This window comes from Chaetura pelagica, unplaced genomic scaffold (assembly GCF_000747805.2).
Source record: "Chaetura pelagica isolate M959 unplaced genomic scaffold, ChaPel_1.0 scaffold162, whole genome shotgun sequence".
Lineage (NCBI taxonomy): Eukaryota > Metazoa > Chordata > Aves > Apodiformes > Apodidae > Chaetura > Chaetura pelagica.
Genome location: NW_009953564.1, coordinates 1,035,631 through 1,041,630, shown reverse-complemented (window position 1 = coordinate 1,041,630; position 6,000 = coordinate 1,035,631).

The window sequence follows — 6,000 nt, the reverse complement described above, 5'->3', positions numbered from 1 at the left end:
AGATATATCTATATCTATCTATATCTGTATGTGTATATATAGATATTTCTATATCTATATATAGGATATATTGCTTTCATGTCATAAAACGTGTGGTTTTCTATGCAATGTCCTAAACTGGCTTAAGGTCATAGGTAGATTTCTGTTTGCTCAAACTCCAATAAGATCGGAAATGGAGAGGTAATTGTAGGAAAAGTCTGAAAAATAGGAAAAATAATTGCCTTTGATTCATATACATTTCTTAGGTGTTATTATATATCTTGACTGGAGTGCTAGAGTAGTAACACAATATTTTACTTTCTCCATCTGTCTAGAAATATGATCTTTCTTTTTTTAGTGTAAGCAGAAAGAATGGTGATATGAATATTTTTGCAGGCTAACATTTATTTGGAATTTAGACTTCTCAGTTTTCACTTCTTACTGGGCTTTAGTTTAAAACAATATGGAGACTGACACAAATACACAGAACAGAAATTTACTCCTTTAAAAGTCGTGTTTTGGGGTATGTGTGGTTTAAATACCGTTTGTTTTTTTCTGACTGTATATAGGTCTCTGAATAAATGTTTAGAATTAATAGCTTTCAGTAGTAAAACCTGAGGTACGTTAAGAGGTATTAACCTGCTCCATCTGTCAGATTTACTGCATTTCTGGTCAGAATGGTTCTGCTCCAAAATGCAGTATGTAGGTGTTAAGAAATTTCCCTTGTCTGAAAGGTGAATTTGTAAGCACAAAGCAAGAGGTAGACACTTTGGAAAATCCAATTTCTCAAAAGCCCTGTGACATTGCATTGGAAAAAATTTCTAAATAATTTTGCTGCCTGATTTTTTTATATACATAATTCAACTTAATGGGAGTTTTCTGGGGTTTATTATAATCTATTATTAGTTATGTTAGAGGACATAGGCGTTTTATAGGCATATGATTATTACATTAATTTGAAAAAAAAGAAATAATCCCAGAGTTTTTTTCTGCCATTTACAATACCTTTTAAAAATTACACCAAACTAACAGCAAAAACAACCAAAACATTTCCTCAGTGTTCTTGGTGTGTCTTGAAGTAAAAGGAGATGGTTTTTAGATCTTAACAACAAAGTAATTTTAGGTTTTGAAGAAAACAAACATGAAGAAAAATACCCCTAAACAAAATGAAAGCAGAACAAAACAAAAAAACACAACCTCCCTCTCATGATGCTAAGAACTGCAAAATAGCTATACTAACAATTTGACATCCATCATCAGTTTGCAGCATCTGCTGTGGTAGCTGGCAGTCCACTTAAAATAAATCCCAGGAGGCCAGCAGTGCTTGACTCACTGACAGTTAGCCAAGGATATTAAACGATCGTGAAAATCTGAGTGCAACAAAACTGTGGGGTAATCACTTGCTATTGTATAGGTGTGTGTTTGAGCACTGAATATTACTTGTACATAATGAGTTTGAACTTAAGAATATTTAGACCTTAGAAAGCATTTCTGCCTATTCTTAGCAAAGCGGATTTATCTCAGCATGCAGAGGTAGAAATGGTAAGCACTGAAAATTAAACAATGCAGGGTTCTGCTAACTGAAAGAAAAAGAGAGTTTGGAATTATTTTACTTTTAATAGCCAAATAGTATTGATACTACATTCTTTAATAGCATAAAGGTGGCTAATGAAATTTTGTTCAACAGCATTGATTTACAAAAAAGACAAAATGGGTCTGAAAATAATAATTTATTGTTTTTATCTCCACCACTCCTTTCTCCCCAAAGGACAAACTCCCTTTTTTATTTTCTGTAAAATAAGAATCTGTTGTAATTATACATAGGTTATGGACTTAAAAATTTCTAAAAGGCATACAGTTATCATAATGCTAACCCAAACAGCAAGAAATCTAATACAGAAAACAAAAAATAAATCAGAATGGCTGGCATGCTATAATTTACCCATACTAAGTGCCAGTACTTTAAAGATCAGTTATATGTCTTATGTATGACATGTCAATTGTATTTTGGAATGAAGCTGTCTTTTCAGCATAAACACATAGTTCATTAAGGCTTTTTTGTTGTTGTGGAAACTGACTTAATAATTAAATAATTTACAAATATTTGGTGTTTGTTCATTTATTTTGAATTTTGAGACAAATACTTTGGATCTGCATTTTTTTTTTTAAATCATGAGTAATTAGGAAAACGTTTGTGAAAAGTTTTTGAGCTTTCTTGTTTTGTTTTTTAAGAAATTTAGCAGTAGGGTGAAATTTTAGATGAGCATTCTGTTTACATCACAAAAGTGATCAACAATGATCAGACCCAAAAGAGGGATAATATCAGTATGCTTCATGCTTCTTTGTCAAATAATATCCTTATTGTAAGGTTAAGATGAATTTAATTCTAATATATATCCTAAAAAGTAGATTCTAGAGAGTCTTAATAAAGCCACATCATATTTTTGCACTGTGTTAAAGATGATTAAATTTCCTAATTTGTATTTTGATGGGAGTTGAAAAGAGGAGTTATTTCTGGTTCCATCCCATGCCCATAAAATTATATAGAGTGCAGGTTTTCAAATAAAGTAAAAAGCCAGCTCCCATGTGTACTTACTCATCCTCATGACAAAACAAAATAAGTTATATTTTCTTTCAGTGGTGATAATCCAGAGGAAAGAAATTGAAGTTGTATAAGAACAGCAGAAATTCTACTAGGAAAATTCTTATAATATGATACAGAACAAAATCTATTGGTATGCAACAAAATAAGGACAAATACAGCCTGGGGGGAGAATGGATAGAGAACAGTCCTGAGGAAAAGGCCTCAACATTTTAAAAGAACTTTATTCTGTTTAATTCTCCACATCTTTATACATACTTAAATTTTTATTATTACACTTCATTGAATAAATAATTCTCAGCCTAAATAAATAGACACAGACAATAACAGGCCAGTCTTCCCTTCATTTTGTTGAATATTTTATCTATTGTACTCACGAAATAAAAATATTTTATCTCAGTTTAGTTACCTGAAAGCTAGGCTTCTTTCCCAAAATAACAGGATTATTTTCAGTTTACTTCTACGTATGAGGAGAATTAGGCATTTTCGTGGAGTGACTCAGTCCGTCCTAAGATAAACATCCAAGACAGATGGATTGAATAACTGCTTCCAGTAAATAACTTCTCATTAAAAGTCATTGTAACAGAAATTGTGCTCTCTTTATAACAAAATCAAAATCTCCACAAATATTTTCTCTAGTGTAAATGATGCTCAAATACTACAGAAAAAGAACATGAAAGATCCTAGGATGAGTTTACACTGGTATCTAGAGGGTGAGGGAAAATACTTAAACTGAGCACTGATAATATGAATATAGCATTACTGAGTATAAAATTTCCTTGCTGCTCTGGGTAAGCCACCAGAAATCAAGATTGTAATTATACTCCTTGTTGCTAATAGTTTTCAGTGCTGCATGTTGTAATTTTATCAGATAGGAATTAACTCTTTTAAACTAGGTAACAGAAAGCATCATTCTGCTTTGTGGGTAGAAACATGTAATATGAATAAAACTGATACATATGAGCTTTATCATATTACCCTGTTGCACATAATAAAGTATGAGATAAGTCTATGTATGACTACAAAAAGTAGTGATAGCACTAGGAAAGAGAGGCTAAAAAATGTAACTAAATATACCTCTGTCAATGGCAAGAATTATTTTATTACTTTACCCTCAAGTTTAGAAATAGCAGCCAATTAAGGAAGCTAATTAGCATACAGCCCCAGGTTCCCACCATTGATCAGTGAGCCACTTAAGTGTTTGGATTTTTTTTTTTCTTTTTTCTTTTTTTTTTTTTCTGTTTTTCTCTCTCTCTCTCTCTTATTTTAAAGTGAAATTGATTCGCTTCCTCAAGGCCAGAATTCTGTCTCTGACCTGTAAAACATTAATTTAAAAAATGGTCTTCTTTCTTATTGAAGGGTGTGCAATGTGTTTGATTCACACACATTAATTCTATGAATTACAGTAGACATTATGGGTAAGGATATATGTTATATAATAATTAAATATAACAGAATGCTGTCACATTTAAGCTAAGCTTGAGTTTTCTCATAATGAGGAAAGATGTTATTTATCTATCCCCAGGATTCAGGAGAATTTATATGCATTTTATAGGGTAACTGGGGACAGAGAAATTATACTGTGTTACATATATTTCTGATTTGTTACGTGAGTTATAATTCTGCATGCACTCAAATACATTCAGGTTTGACTGATTTTGATCAATAAAGGACTCAAGTGATTGCATGCAGTTTTAAAAGTTACTGTAGAACAAACCTGGAACAGAAAGTTGTTTTAACAGTGAAATCACACCTTAGAATCTTTCTAACAGTGAAATTGCATTTGAAGACCCATTAAAGACCAAGAGACTTCCCAATGCACTGAATTTGCTATATCACAAATTAAGGAAAGGTGTTTTCATTTTATATTGGGATGTTTGTTAGTTGTTTGGGCTGCTACCTTGAAAAAATGTTTTAATAGAAAATGAAGTGAACTTGTAAAAATCTGTCAGTAATTTAATCCATTTACTCAGTTTTTAAACCAGTACAAAGCCTGTATCCCAATACTTTGGAAGATAAAAATGTTACCATAATGCATAGGATTCATCATTATTGCTATTGGTTTTTATTGTTGTGCAAGCATCTAGATGTCAGTTGAGTTATGAAAGTAAAGTACTATGTGTTGTGCACACATACAATCCTATCCTAGGACATTCAACTGGGAATAAGCTGTTCAGGTAACCACTGAATAAAATGAGATATAATGCAAAGAAACAGAAGTCAGAACTGAACCGACCCATTGACCCTCTTAAAGCCTTAACCCCTTCTTTCTTCACAGCATCCATGACTTCCAGATGCTTTATTGCACAGCATCTTGGCTCTAACAGCTTCACAGGGCATATTCCTGAAACTTAATTCCACATATTAGAGTGATACAAACTATGAAGCATACAACATACTATCAAATTCAGAATCCTAGATTCAGAAAGGAGATTGGATGTGTAGACCTCAGATTGATGCTAAAATCCATGGAGCTCTAGTCAGAACCCTAGTTGTTATAGATTGCAAAATTTATCTCTTAACTTTCCCTCCTTTCAGAGAATGCAGTGTGTGAACTTGAAAATCTACGTCAATCTTGGAGATTGCTCTTCCAGAGTTTCACATCTAAATTTTGAATTTTGCACTCAGCACAATGCCAATGACTTTGATGCTTTAAACATTTTCAAACTCTTCAAAGGCAAAAAAGAATAAATCTCAAGACAACCAGCAAATAAGTGATGCAGCTGTTTCTCTACCCAGTATTAAGTGTAGTTTGAACTATAAATAGTACCAGGCAATCAGACATTATCATGGAATCATAGAATCATAGAATCATAGAATTATAGAATGTTAGGGGTTAAGAGGGACCTCTGGAGATGAGGCCAAGCCCTGCCAGAGCAGGATCACCTAGGGCAGGTCAGGAAGGAAGGAAGGGAGGGAGGAAGTTTCTAAGGTTCCGTGAATTCTGTGAAAAATTTTTTATTTATATTATTTTAAATTATTTTATTTATATTATAAATAAGAATTTCTAATTCAAAGTCATGCTAACTGTGCCTTTTTAATTTTAAAGCAACCCATATTGTATTCAGCTGAAAGATACAGAGCAGCTAGTATAGTTTCCTTGGAAACTAATGGATCTGGGAAAAACAGGAAAAATGTACAAAACCTTATTTTATACATAAAAGCCACAATTTTTTGTTTCTTGGCTAATTCTGTAGGTCCTTCAAAATGTTCACGAAATATTTTATCCTCAAGAAATACCTAGGATAAAAATTTCCTCAGACTTCAATCTTAGTAGAAAGATTTGCAAGTGTTTTTTATTCTATTGGAATACTTGCTGATTTAAGTATTAAAATTAGACAAATGCTTTAACCTTAACTTTGCAGAAAACAAGCAAACAAACAAACAAATCATAGATGGTAGGAAGAAAAAAATGTAAT